The sequence below is a fragment of the Rattus norvegicus genome, chromosome 3 (genome assembly GCF_036323735.1).
Source record: "Rattus norvegicus strain BN/NHsdMcwi chromosome 3, GRCr8, whole genome shotgun sequence".
NCBI classification, from domain to species: domain Eukaryota; kingdom Metazoa; phylum Chordata; class Mammalia; order Rodentia; family Muridae; genus Rattus; species Rattus norvegicus.
The window spans coordinates 171,748,055-171,763,186 of record NC_086021.1 but is presented as its reverse complement, the minus strand read 5'-3'; positions in this window follow the sequence as shown (position 1 = coordinate 171,763,186).

The window sequence follows — 15,132 nt, the reverse complement described above, 5'->3', positions numbered from 1 at the left end:
GCCTGCAGGCTCACCTTACTCTGTGATGATGACGAAGATGAGGTTAAGAAAAAGCAGTGATGTATGAAGCTTTATTTTCACTAAACACAAGGGATTCAAGGTCAAATCTAACAGCTAGAAACGCAGTGCCAAGGAACTTCAATGAAAGAAAAAAATGGGGGTGCTCTTAGGGATGGGAGGCCCAAGGTTCCTGTTGCAGGCATGTGTTGCTCAAGGGGTCACTCAGACTGGGCCCTCTAAGCAGAATTTACCATAGAGGCTTTTATGTAAGCCTTTGTATTCAGGGAGTGTTCTCCAAAGGAGCTTCAGGAGTGTGGTTCTGTGGGTGAGAAATATCAGGAAGGGGATCAGATGAAGAAAGTCACTGTGGCTAGAGTTTGGCTTCAGTCTGCTTCTGTGGCCTACTCTGGAGTAATCCACTGTGAAGCAAAAGGAATGGACTCTTACGTCCCATTAGTCAGTCACTGCCTTTCAAATAGAGATGCGACCTCCTGGGAAGTAGACCCAAGTGTTTCTCTGACCACGGCAAGTCTCTAAAGAAAGAGTTTGATGTCAACAATTCCAGGAGACACTTATGGGTGACTGTGTCGGTCTCATAACTGGGATCTGGGTGGGGCACTGACATTATCTCCACTAAGTAATTCAAGCAGTGACTCAGGACTCCATCACTCTCCTCCCTCCTGAGCTCTTGCCTTCCACTCTCAGTGTGGAAGAGAAGAGAAATGCCCACATGTTGGGTTTGCTAGATCAGGTCCCATATGCTTATGTCCACCTCTGGCATAGAAGATGGTGGGATGGGCCCTAATTAAGCCCCATGAATAAGCTTCTCCCCAAAGGGGATCCTTATGTTTCTGGAAAAGAAAGGAATACTGAGCAGGCAAAACCAGCAGTGAGATTCTGATGGACTCTAAACTCCTATTTTGAACCCGAAGGGCATTCTGGATACAGGAAACACCTCTACACAGGATGCATGGTGTGCCATGCTGATGGGAGGAGGAGGTGAGAGAGTGAGTGTGTAGAGAGGGCTAAGAGGTGGGCAGGGACCCTGGGATGGACAACACCTTCATTCTGAACAGTGTAAGTTTGATTTGAGGGTCTTCTGATTTCACAACATGGTCTCCTGCCTTAGAACTTCCTTCAAGGGTCTGGTCTCAAGCTATCAGTAGGGTAGAGAGCATGTCTTTAAACCCACTTAGTGCTGATACACCAGTACCTGTTCCAGGGACAAAATACAGTAGTGAGTTCAGTGGTTTGAATGAGCATGCTCCACACAGGCTCATATATTTGGGTACTTGGTCCCCAGTCGGTGGAGCTGTCTGGAGGAGATTAGGAGGTATTTGAAGGGGCCTGTCACTGGGGACAGACTCTGATGGTTTAAAAGATACATGCTATGCCCAAAGAGCTTTCTGCCTCCTGCTTGCCACGTGGGATGCGAGCCCTCAGCTGTTCTTGCCACTACCCCTCCACTCTGCCATCGTGACTCTGACCTTTTAGAATCATAAGCTCAACTGAACGCTTTATTTTATATGTTGCCTTAGTCATAGTGCTTAATCACAGCAGTAGAAACGTAACTAGCATACTGGGGAATGACCACATGACTCAAAGTGACATCAGGACACCACTGTAACAGCTGAGTTACAGACTCTTTAAGTGTTGACCAAGCTTGGGATGGACTGGGACCAAAGTCAGTACTGTCTTGAGGGGAATCTGTTCACCTACTAGGGGAAACTGAAAGGAGAATCCAGATGTGAGGGCGTGGCAGGAATACTACAGGATACAACAGCTGCAATATTGAAGATCACAGTTCTCAAAAAGATCAAGTAGATTTGCAACTCTTGCCCCCTAGAGGGAGCTGAAGGGAGCCATATTGGCTTGAGCTATGTGTGCTGCTACAATGTTAATAGCCCAGGGCAGGTGTTTTCTCCACATAAATAGCAGGTTCCTCTCAGCTCGTGGCTCTACCATTTCTCTCTGGTATACATCCAGGTAGAAGAATAAGAATATGGAGAAGGCACATTTGTTTCTTACTGCCTTCACCAAGCAAGATGCCTACAGGTCTGCTCCCATTTTATTGACGAGAACTGATCACATGACCTCACTTAGCCTCAAGAGTAGTTAGGAAATGTAATCTCTGGGCTGAGATGTTCAGAGATTGGGGGGATCTTGTTTCTGCTAGGGGAGTTCTCAGACTCCTGAGGAGCAAATCCTGTCTTTCTTTGCCTGAGGATGCTCAACGGTCTTCCTGATACCGCTCAGCCTCTGACACTGTCCGAATGGACTTGGACTTATGATCACTTCCAAATGAACAGTCTGTGGAATTGGACAGAGAGGTAAGGGCATGGAGCCTGGCAAAGTACACAGGAAAAACAAACAAACACTCAAAACAACAATTTCCTGCCAGTGGGACCTGGGTTCCGGGAAAGGCTCCTGAGTACACAGGGTTTGAGATAAATCTGGCTTCCCTCTGGCAGCCTCTGCTTGTGCGTGGCTGTGTTTGATCAGCTCGGGTTTCTGTTTGGAATCAAGAACCTTCTCCTACCCATTTATTCCTGGCTTCCCTGGATCTGCAGTGAATCTGTGTGTGAGGCTGAATCCCTAGCCTGAGGACATTCTCAAAGTAGCTCCTTGTGAGAGTCTAAATATAGAAGCCTCCCTGACAGGGCAGAGCATGGGGCGGGGGTGAGGGAAGAAGCTCCCTTGCTGACTCTTAGTGGAGCATCCTTCGTCCTTCAGCAGGAGATGGGGTTTGAGTTTTGGCTCCTCCACTTCTTCCCTGTGTGATCCCGATGCGTAAGAAAACCTTCAGCAATGTTGTTCCATCTATAAAGTGGGTACAACTGCTCTTATAAACAGCCAGATAGATTTTGTAATAACCCATAAAGTATTATTCCAGTGTTACGATCATGGGCAAGTTTGGGGGCAGCAGTGATGTACAGGCTCTAGAGCAGGATTGCCTGAATTCGTATCCTCACTGATTCCTGACATCTCCCTTGGGTAGCACACACAGATCTCTCGACCTCACTTAGGAGATGAAATACTCATGGTACTTCTCTGAGAGAAGTGTTCAAGCTGGTCAATGTGCTAACTACCAAGGTTAGCACACCCTTAGCACGCACTGCTGCCCTGGGCGTGCCTTTGTCCTTTCTGCTTTGTCTACCCGCAGAGTCCTTTCATCTCTACGAGGTGACTCCTCCCCACCCTTAGAGACTCAGCGATGATGATGCTCACTCCTCTACGAATCCTTCTCCAAGGCAGCAGATGGGGGTGGGAGAGTAGAATTGAGGGATAGGTATGGTGGTGGCAGTTGGGGAGTAGAGGCAGGAGTGGGGAGGTTGTACAGTCCTAGGGGGTGCTGCTCATACAGAACACACAGGTTTCCCTCCAGTGGTTGTGTTACTTCGTGTGGACTCCCTAGCATTACTGTGAGGACTCTCTTCCAGGGTCTGAAGTTTCTGTAAGTCACCCCTTCTCTGAAGACACGTCAGCAACCACCTCATCTGTCTTTTTAGTCAGGAGGTTGGAGTAGACATGGAAGGTTTAGGCTGGGTTATATTTACCGCTCAACAGGCAGGCCCCTATATTTTTGCAGATAAGGAGACAGGTAGGCACTAGAGAGCTACTGACCCAGAGTTATATGGATGTCTGTTGAGAGGCTGAGCCAGGATCCAACCGCGGGTGACTGATTCAGATCTGGATCCCTTTCACCACCTCAGGGGCCCAATCCACAAAGAACGTCAGGGAGCTTGAGAAGATTCTGAGGAGAATGTCCTAGCGCTTGAGGTAGAAGCTGAAACAGGTTTTCTGAAATTGCCTGTTCCCTTCCACAGTCACATATGTGGTGAGGTGTGTGTATGTGGGGGTGGGGGTGGGGGTGGGGAGGCGGGAGAGGAAAAGGAAAGGGGGATGGTGGGATGGCAGTGAGGAAGGGAAGGGGGGAGGTGCCAGGACAATCAGGTACAGAGATCAAGAGATGAGACAGAGGAGGCTCTGCAAGACAGGATCTGCCCATTTTCAACCCTCACCTACCTCTCCTGCTTAAGCACCTAGAGTAACACACAAATAAAGACAGTGATTGCACCAGCTGCCCATTCCCATTCCCACGTCCCCTCCTGCACACACTGTGGTCTGGAGTAGCTGTTTCCACACTGCCATACATCATGGCAGTCATTGGATGGCAGGAGGGGGCCAAGCGATAGAACCCATCACTCTCTGACTTGAACGTATGTAATATCTTCAAGGAAACCTTTTATTACAGAAAAATGTATGCAGTCTATAAAATGACAGTATAATCAGCCCTCATAAATGTACTATGAAATTTCACAGTTACTAAGTAACAGTTCACATAAAGGTTGGGCATATGGCTCAGAGGTAGAGCGCTCGGGGTCCTGGGTTTGATCTTTGGTACTAAACAAGTGCAGACATATACACACATGAACATACAGTCTCAGTTAGTTATTATAAGGGCACAACGGCCTCATCCGGTGACCACTATTATGATCCCATTCATCAGAGGGCAAAAATGAGGCTCAGGGAGATGAAGCCACTTGCCCCCAATGTCCCAGGGATGCTGACCTCTGGTGTACTTGCTTTTAATGTCAAGGTGTTAAGGCCAGCCCTTACATCTGGTCTGGGATATCATTCCCAGTCCTAGTAAGGCTCTGGGTCATTTCAGGACACTGGGTAATATGAGAGATATTTGTGCCTTTGCTTAAAAAATAATCTAGACACCAGCGTTCAAAAAATTATCCACAGATGGACGGTTTGAACATTTCCTGGGATAAATGCAAACTTTGCAGCCATAGCCTGGATCTCCTGAGTCAAAATGTCTGGGGAGTGTGTGTGTGTGTGTGTGTGTGTGTGTGTGTGTGTGTGTGTGTGTGTGTGTGTTCAGGGTAGAGGAAAACTTGGGGATCTTTCTTTCTTCGGAGGCTTGCCTTATTTTTTTTGAGACAAGATTGCTCATTGGGACCTATAGCTTTGCTTAGTGGGCAGTGAACCCCAAGGATGCTGCCTCTGCCTCCCCAGCATTGGGATGATAAGTGTTCGCCTGTAGTCATACCTCAGTGGGGATGGAACTCAGAGCTCCATGCTTGCCTAACAATCATATTAGTGCCTGATCCATCTCTTCAGCTACAGTCTGTATTTTGACCAGCCTCCCAGAGGGTTCTGTTACAAAGCACTGGGTTGGAAGGCTTCAGAGCTCAGGGTTCAGTACACCTCTCAGGGTTGGCCATCCATCCTCCATGTTTGTCTAGACACTGCATGCCTATGTCCTGAGGACCACACTCATCCTCTGAAACAACACCTTTATGGGCTCAGCAGTAGTCGTGGTGTGCCCTATAAATTGTCCCTCTGACTATGCTCCTAGTAGATTCTGTCTGTGTGTCTTGTGAGATTCCCAAGGCTGTAATTATTGACAGTCTTATAAACCAGGCCCCTAGGCTAATCCTCTATGCCACTGTCCCAAGCCACTGTGATTTATACCTGCAGGTGTGAGGGGCAGCTTCTGTCTGACGTATACACCCAGTGAATTTTACTTTTGCACCATAAAAGTGGATAAATCTGCCACCCATAAAGCCTTATTTATTGCTTCGGGTTCATTATATATGCATGAAAACCCAACTAATTTAACTCCTTGGCAGGAACTTCCCGCTGGAGGCCGGATCCAGGACTGGAATTCAGGTGTAGGTAGGGGCAGCAGAGGTGATCTTGACAGGAGTGGAAGCACAGCCTGGTTGTGATGATCCCAAGGTACAAGGATGGTCCTGTGTGACTGCACAAGCCACCAAGCCCCACACAGCCTCAGATTCTCACCTTTGAAATGGGACACGCTTACTTCTTGCCCATGACTATATTGTAATGAAACTTACCATGCCTCCTCCAGAGCAAAGTGACTGGCCACGAAGGAAGGGACATTTTCAGTTGATGTAGCACTCGAAAGGAAGAAAATGCTGCCGTGGATGCTAGCCCTAGCTTTTTTTTTATCACTTGGGAGTTTTATTTTATGCCTGTTAGAAGAGCCCCTTAATATCATGGGGATGCAGACTCCATCACGTATTTCTCTATCCAAGGAACATATCCGCTAAACAAATCATGAAAAGACTTTTAATCTTCTTCCTGGTTCAGAGTTCAAGTTCTTTATCTTAGTTTTGACTTGGCCATCAATGTTTGTGCTTTCCTCCACAGGCCTGTCCCTTCTGCCACCAAGAACAATCATATATGTGCATGCGCCCGCCCACCCTCACGCACGCCCGCACGCACGCACGCTGCCTCCTTTGCCAGCTTCCCAGTCTACAAATTTCAATGCTGTGGTTTTTCCAGTGTACCGGGTGTCAGCAATGCAAGCTTTGAAGACAACTAGGATACAGTTTCTGTCCTCAGCCAGCCTGTCGTTTGCTGGTTGCAGCATGGGTGCTGCCTTTGTGACGTAGGAATCCTCACAGCAAGCTTGAAGGCACATAGTGAAGATACCAGGCTATGGTGCCTACCTGGCCTGGCTGGCAGACAGGCCCACATTTCAAGAACTTTGCAGCCATAACATGGAAAGGGGATTTATTACTTGTGTATTATTTTCTTGTTTATGGCTTATTTATTATTTAATATTTTTAATTAGTGTGCAAAGTTGTGGATATCATTCAATACCTTATTGTTGGAAATTCCCTGCTCCTCCCATCCCCCATGGCCCCTCCCCTGGCTTGTGCTTGTCCTACCCCCAGTAGCTTTTTTTTTTTTTAATTTTCATGTTGCATTTTTTCTCATCTCTTCCTTAAAAATCTCATTTCCCCTTCTGTGGTCCTCTTCCTAGTTTTGTTCTCTCTCTCTCTCTCTCTCTCTCTCTCTCTCTCTCTCTCTCTCTCTCGCACGTGCACACACACACGATGCACACAGGAGAGAGAACATGTGCTATTTATATTTGGTATCTGCGTTACCTCACTTTTATATAGCAATTTACAGACTGATCGACTTTTCTGTAACATCAATGCCTTCCTTTTTTTTTTTCTCTTCTCCACTACATAGAATTCCCTCGTGCACGGGTGACACTTCTCTTACTCATCTGTTGGTGGACACATAGTCTGGTTCCATTTCCTGGCTATTGTGCAGCCACAAAAGAGGTGCAGCTATCTCTGTGGGGGATTCAGAGTGCTTGGGGTGCACACTCAGGAGTAGTATAGCCGGGCAATGTGGCACTTTGATTTTTAGGGTTCTTTTCTAGAAGCATGCACACCGATTTCCATGTGGCTGAACTGGTTTCAATCCCCACCCACAGAGAGGTGGTCCTCTTTCCCCACATCCTCTCCAGCTTTGTTACCGTTTCTTTTCTTGATGACAGAATGGGAATGGGAGGTATTTGGGAAGTCTGCTGTGGCGACAGCCAGTTCAGCAGTTTCAGTGACAGAATATCACCATTTCCCAGTTCCAGAGGCAGTTGACTTTTGGCTTTGCAAATGGGCACCTTTTGGCTATGTTCTCATGTGGCACACTTCTAGGTGTGTCTGTGTCTCAATCTCCTTTTCTTCTGAGGACACTTTCTTGGATTAGTGTCCTGCCCTAATGACCTCATTTCGCTCAGTTCATAACCCTCCTTAAGGCAGAGTCTGGAGGGTTTAGAACTTGAATGTGGGAATCTAGGAGGAGGAGGAGGGTTCAGAGCCATGACATAGGTGCTTTGCAAAAAGAGTCTCATTTCCACCAACAGTGGCCTCATTAAAATATGATGGGCTCCCATAGGCGAAGTTATGGATCAGACTTCCTAGCTAGTGTTGACGAATCAAATTTGGACTTTAGGGAAAAAAGGTCTTGCTGTGACCTTTCTATGAACTTCTTGGGCTGAGCTATGCTTTAGGCAACCAAAGGTGTGCGATGCAGATTTGTGGCCTTGCCCTGAGCTTCAGGGTTGGGAGAGGGGAGAGAGACCTCTTAGCTTCTTGCCCATCCCCCTCTGTCCATGTTAGAGTCATTCTCAGATCTTCTCCAGGTCCCTTGCAAACCATTATTTGAGAGATGGCTGAACAGGGAAGGTTGAACACGCCCATGTTACACTGTTGTGATCATTTCTAAGCTTTGCTGCATCAAGGACACAAAACAGGATGGCTTAAAACCTCATTTTGGGGGTAGTGGGGAGATGGCTCAGCATGTAAAGTGTTTGCTATTACAAGTATGAGGACTTGAGTTCAAGCCCTAGAACCCCATGTAAGGCTGGGTCATTACAGTTCAGCCACCATGAGATGGGAGGCAGAGACAAGACTCTGGAAACTTTGGGGTCTGCATGGGGAAACACCAGGAGACATGTCTCAAAGAAGGTAGAAGGCAAAGATCAATACCCATGTTTGTACTCTGGCACATGCAATGGGGCACATGTATAACTGTCTACATATGTGTCACATACACACAAACACACACACAAACACACACACACGCATGAAAGCACATACATGAGTATTTTAAAAAGCTGAATTATTCTGTCACAGTTCTCAAGGCAGGAACAATGACCCAATCTGTTTAGAGGACCATGAAGGGATGTTTTTTGTCAGCTTGACACAAACTAGAGTCATATGGGAAAGAATTTTAATTGAGAAATGTCCTCATCAGAATGTTCTTTAGGTAACTTGGTGGGGTGAAATTTCTTGATTAATGACTGACATTGGAGGGCCAAGCCAACTGTGGACAGGTCGTCCTGGGAAGTATAAGAAAGCAGGCTGGGCAAGGCGAGAGGAGAAAGTTCTGTAGGCAACACTTCCCCCATGCCTCTGCTTCAGTTCCTTGCCTCTAGGTTCCTTTTTTTGAGTCCCTGACCCGACTTTCCTTTATGGGCTACAAGATAGAAGATGGAATAAACTCTTTTCTCCCTAAGTTGCTTTTGCTCGTGGTATCTTTCCCAGCAATAGAAAGAAAAGTAGATGAAGGAGAGTCCTTCCTTTGGGGTGGCCTGAAGTTCTTGGTGTTCCTTGAGTTTATACAGTACCTGCCTCTGCTGTCTCATGGAGGTCTTCCTCACGTGTATTAATGTCTCTCTTTCTCATAAAATCAGTAGTCATATCAAACTCTGGTCCTATGTGTGACATCACCTTGACTCATTACATCTTCAAAGATGAGCTCATAGTGACAGGGAGGTGGGGCCACAACTTTGACAAGATTTTCAGGGCCACATTTTGAAAGGCAACATTAGAGCAAGAACTCCTAGGGAGAGATCACAGCAATTCAGGCAGAGCCAGCAGGAGATAGAGAGGTTCTGGGAGGGACCACAGGGGCTGGATGAGGAGAAAGATCCAAGAATGAAGGGGGTGGGGCTGAGGTAATGTTGGGAGACACGTGTAACATGCTCCCTGAAGGCATGGCTTGGTCTGAGCAGCTGTCCCCCTGCTTGTGTACCCTTTCTCAGTGCCACTTGCTTCCTCTTACTGCTTTGCCAAAAAGCAGGCCCAGGCTGGTGCAGGATATTCAGTAAACACCAGTATGTTTCTCTCCTTACTGATGAGACACAATTCTTTGAAGACAGCAGGGGGCTCTGCTTTGAATCTGTGACATCAGAGTTTGAGTCTTTCATAATCCTTTGCGGAGAGGGGCTTCCAAAAATACTTTATCCTTAAGCAGTTTTCATTATGGATGTGAGGTGCTCGAATCTTAACTAATTCACGCTCGCTTAGATCCCAGCGGAGTTTTCTCTTTCTTTTTTCCCCCCTTTTCTCTTTTTCTCTGCCGGCATCCTCTGATGTCAGGCCAAACAGAAATCTGCATGGAAGATTTGAGACTCACACTTCTGCTGGCATTATCAGAGAAGCCCTGGGAGTGTATTAATAGCCTGGAGTCAAGGTACCAATGGTTATTTATGTGTGTCAGTGATGGCTAAAGTACACCCCTCTGGTAATTATTCACAATTAACAGGGCTTCTGCAAATGAGCAAGATCTGTTCTTCATCCATTGAGGCAGCAATTCCTTATCCAAAACTCACATACCCGAGACTCGGGAACCAGCTCTTCCCCCAGCTCCAGAGCAGAGCTAATTAGAGATTATAATCCTGACCTTCAGGCTCCTTCTTGAGCCTGAAGGATACTTGAATCATCCATAAAATATAATGTGTTCAGTAGAGTTTCAGTTGACAAGAATAATAGAGTTTAACGTCAATGAATCCTATGTACCTGTTAACTCTTGGCTAACTGAAGGTGGGATGGGTGTGTCCTTAGAGGGAGCTCTGCCAGCTCTTCTGAAGACATTCCCTGTCTTTTCCTGAGGCTTGATTGCAGTCTATGAGTTGGTTACGTGCAGATGACCTAAGAGTTGGTGAAAACAGATTGTTTGGGTCTGGGTCCTTGAAGATGCCTATCTATGTGATCGAGTCTATTCCATCAGTCTTGTCTTCCTTTGCTTTCAGTGTTTGCTGTCCTGACCCTGTACTTATAGACTCAGACTCCTAATCTAGTTGCTTTTGACCATCTCGCAGTTCTCCTGTCTCTGTTCCAAGACACCATCTTCTCTCACCTACAGATATCTATAACATCTTTACCGGAGCCTGCCAAATATTCCTGCCAAGGGACTTTCATAGGCCATTCTTCCTGTGTGGATACTTTTTGCCTACGTGGTTTCTTGGCTCATTTTTCTCTGCTTTTCTTTTCTCTTTTCTTTTTTTCTTTTCCTTCCTTCCTTTCTATTCTCTTTTTGCTGTCTTTCTCCTTTCTTTCTCTTTGTTTCTTTCTTCTTTGTTTCTTTGTTTCTTTGTTTCTTTCTTTCTTTCTCTGTTTCTTTCTCCTCTCTCTCTCTCTCTCTCTCTCTCTCTCTCTCTCTCTCTCCCCTCTCTCTCTTTTTTCATTGCTCTGAGATCAAATGTCACTCATGTTCAGATGACATAGCTAAAATACCTCCCCATGGTTCCTTTAATACTTCTTTATTCCATTTTGATACTGAACAGGATATGCAGTTTGCCTTATGAGAATTATCCCTGTCTATAAATATTTACTTGTTTGACTCTCTGTTAGCTGGGAGAGAGATGACAGTTCTCAGTTCTCCTGGAATGAAATCTCATGTTTCAGTTTCAACCTAAGACTCTCTAGGTGTTATCTCAGTTAATCGTCCCATGGTGTGTCAGTGTGGAGAGCTGGGAATCCATTGTGTTCTGGGGCAACAGCATCCACAGGTTCATCCTCCCTTGTCCCATCTCCATCTTCCTTTCCTACCCAAAATGAAGCTCCCTGGTATGTGTGGGGTTGTAGGGCAAAACTCCCCATCTTTTGAAACAGTGGTGTTCAGCTCATGGTAGGCACTCAGCAAACAACTACTAAATTAATTAATTAATTCAAACCGTAAAGCCAGTGAGACAGCTTCAGTAAGATGTCTGATTACTGAAACAATCTTGGGCCAAAGATTCTGAGAATTTTCCAGCTGGAGGGTATATATAGTGCCTACACAAAATAAATAGCCAGCCCTCACAGAGGCGCGTGGATGCTTGCAAATGAATGGAGGGACATATCATGTTTTTAGATGGAGAGATTTAATATTTTAAAGAAAACAATTTTCCCTAAGTTAGTTCATAAATTGAATGCAATTTCAACCAAATGCCCTTAGGAATTTATCCTGTAAATTGACAAAAATTATTCAAAAACTCATCTGGAAAGATAAATGGGAGAAACTCACCAAGGACTTTCTACAAGAATAATAGTGAGAAAGCTTCAACGTCTAGACTCTGATACATATTATGAAGCTGTAATGATTAAGACAGTGTTATTACCAGGACAAAAATATCAATGAAATAGGAGAGTAAATTTAGAAAGAGGAAAAATGGTGCATCAGAATTTACCATAAGAATTGGGTTATAATCCTGGAGTAAAATAAATATTCACAAACATATACTGTTATAAATAAATAATTATGTTTATTGGGAGGGAAGGAGGGACAGCATTCCCATGCAGAGGAATGCCAGCCAGTGAGTATGGAGGAATGTGGAGACAGAGCCTCACATCCTGCAGACACCACCAGGCTAATGATTTTTATTGTTGTCTGCAAATAGAAATCAAGGTTAACCGTGGAGAGTGAGTTGGGTGGCAGGAGATTTGCAGGGTACCCTCAAATTTCCCAAAAAATGTTCACTGACTACTTGTAGAAAAAGGGTAAGGGTACAGTGATGGAACTTAGCAGTTCACACCTTCACTCAGTGATCAGAGTTAATGCCTCATTAATGAGGAACTTAGGTCACACACACACACACACATACACACACACACACACACACACACACACACACACACACACACACACACACACACTGCACCAGGAAGGTAGGGTATCATTTCTATGATTTTCTTTCCCCAAATGCAAAATCCAAGTCCAGAGAAAACATTAGGCAAAACCAAACTGACACATGCTCTACAAAATAGTTGGCCAGTATCCTCTCCAGGGTCATGCTCTGGACAGGTAGGATTAGGCATGACAAGCCAGTGCAGTGCGGGATTTTGGATGGGATCCTGGACCAGAGAAAGGATATCATTGAGAAAGTTGGCAAAAATCAAATCAAGTCCATAGATTAGAATAGTATTGTATCAATGTCAACTTTATGTCCTTATTAATTATACAATTAAAAGGAGTAAAAGGGATGTAGGCACTCTCTTTTTCTCTCATTCTTTGCTGGTTTTCTGGACACCAAAAGTTCTTTCAAATTAAAAGCTGAAAAACTGCTTAAGGATAATGTGGGCAGTCCGGATAGGGAGATGGACCAGTCAGTAAAGTGCTTGCTTTGCAGACATGTGGACCTGAGTTTGAGCTGTCAGAATTCATTTCTTTAGAAGCCAGACATTACAGTGGGGAAGTGAAGTCTGGTAGAATCTAGGAAGTTGTTGGCCAGTCAGCCTGGCCTTCTTGGCAAATTCTGAGCCCATGAGAGACCCTTTTTTAAAAAAGCAAGATAGATGGCAATTGAGAAATGACCTGAAATTGTCCTCTGGTTTTCATATATGCCATTATACACATGTATGAATACTTGCACATACACATACACATACACCTGCATACATACATACACCTGCACACATATAAGCACACACATATACATACACATATGAAGACTGTGGCTGAGAAAATACTGGGCTAACAGTTAGATAACCATTTGGAGAAATGTGCGATTTTGTCATATTTTTAAGAGCGTAATTTTCACCACATACCAAAATCAATTGCCTGGGATTAAATCTCCCTAAGTAAGAATGACAAAAAGTTGTGTACCTTCTTCAAAACCAAACATGAGAAATCAAGGTAGAACAGGCAGTGTTTGAAAATGAAGCTTTTATTAATCTCAGCAATTACAAGTCCATATCTATGCTGCTGCTTTAACCGACGTTTACTCTTAACGCTTAACACATTTGCATTTCTGTTAATTATATATTCATAAATGAGCCATTGTCCATATTCTCCTAACTGGTCTTCCTTGGCGATATCCTTGTCAGTTTGCAGTGGGATGGTCAGAGAGGTCTGGGTTCAAATTTCGGAAGCACTGATTGAATTGGCTTGTGTCTCTGTAGACATAGTTAATTGTGGAGGCTTGAATGAGATGGCCCTCACTGTCGTGGACATTTGGATATTTGTTAGCCAGTTAGTGGTTCTGTTTGGGTGAGTTAGGAGGCATGGCCTTGCTAGAGGAAGTCTGTCACTCGGGGAGGGCTCTGGGGTTTCAAAGCTTCCAGCCATTCACACTGTCACTCTCTTCCGGTTTTCTACTTGTGGTTTAAGATGTGAATTCCCAACTTCCTGTTCCTGTCTCCACGGCTACTTCCTGCCCTGCATCCCCACTGTGATGGTAATAGACTCCCATTCCCCAGGAACTGCAAACTCAAATAAATGCTTCCTTCTGGAAGTTGTCATGGTTATGGAGTTTTATCATAGCAACAGAAAAGTAATTAATGTATTAATTAACTGGATGAATATTTCTTGGGTGACCTCCATCTGTGGTACTAAGATTTCCATTTTTCTATGCGTTTTATCTCGGTCTGTCCAGTTGTAAGCTGGAGACTGTAAGGTCTGCCTCTTAAAACTATTGGGAGGCAGCACAATGGCATAGTAGAATCTCTGTGAGAAGGGGCATTGTGGGTACTCATTCAATTTGTTGTTTCCTATTTCCTTAGGTATTTATTACCTGTGAGCAACCATACAACATTACTTGAAAACCTTTTATGTGTATAATGTAGTTCTTGAACCAAGTCAGGTTGAAATTTCACATACTTAATTTTGTGCATTCATGGATGTGTGCGTGTGCGTGTGCGTGTGTGTGTGTGTATGGAGGCCAAAGTGCAATTCAGGTATTGTTCTTCCTGAAACACACATACCTTGTATGTTTTCTTTGAGATAGGGTCAACTGGCCTTCGGCTTCCCAATTAGGCTAGGTTGGCTGGCTAGCAAGTTCTAGGGATCTGCCTGTTTCTGCCTCCCCATGGTTGGGATTATAAGCACACACTAGCCAGAGCTTTTTCAAGTGGGTTCTGGGTACTGAACTTGGGTCCTCATGCTTGTGGGAGCTATGTATTGAGCTATCAACAGCCTTTTTGTGCTTTTCAGTACTCACTGTGTGACTCTGAGGCTGTTACTTAAGCAGTCTGTGTTTTATTTCCCTACCTCAAAGTGGGGACAATAATAGGGACTGCCTCATATGGGGCTATGAAGATTAAACGAGTTTAGATTTGGAATGCACGGGAGACAAAGCCTGGCACATATTCAGTACCATATAGAGGTTGTGAAATAGAATACAAATTGTACTGGCCTTTCAAAATAGATTATGAGAACAAAAAAAGCACTTTTACTTTCTGCTCTGAGACTGGGAAACGGTGCTCTCATTTTCAGCTCTGCAAAGGCCGGGTCAGCCCCTGGGACTCAGCCCATGCCTTTGGCCTTGGGCCTAGAGATCAAAAGTCAGATTCATAAGAAAAATACAGCAGAGCAAGGGCTGGTGGGGGCAATGGCGCAGTGGTGCTGGAGGAGAAAGGGAAGGCTCCACAGTTGCTTTAGAACTCCAGCAAATAGAAGGATAGTGATTTCAGATGGATTTGCCAATGAATTATTAACCTTAACCCTTTGACATTATAGCTACAGAATAAATCATGTTGGGTTAAATAACACAGACTCGCTGATAACTATAACGGGAGCAGAAGGCTACCTCTCTGT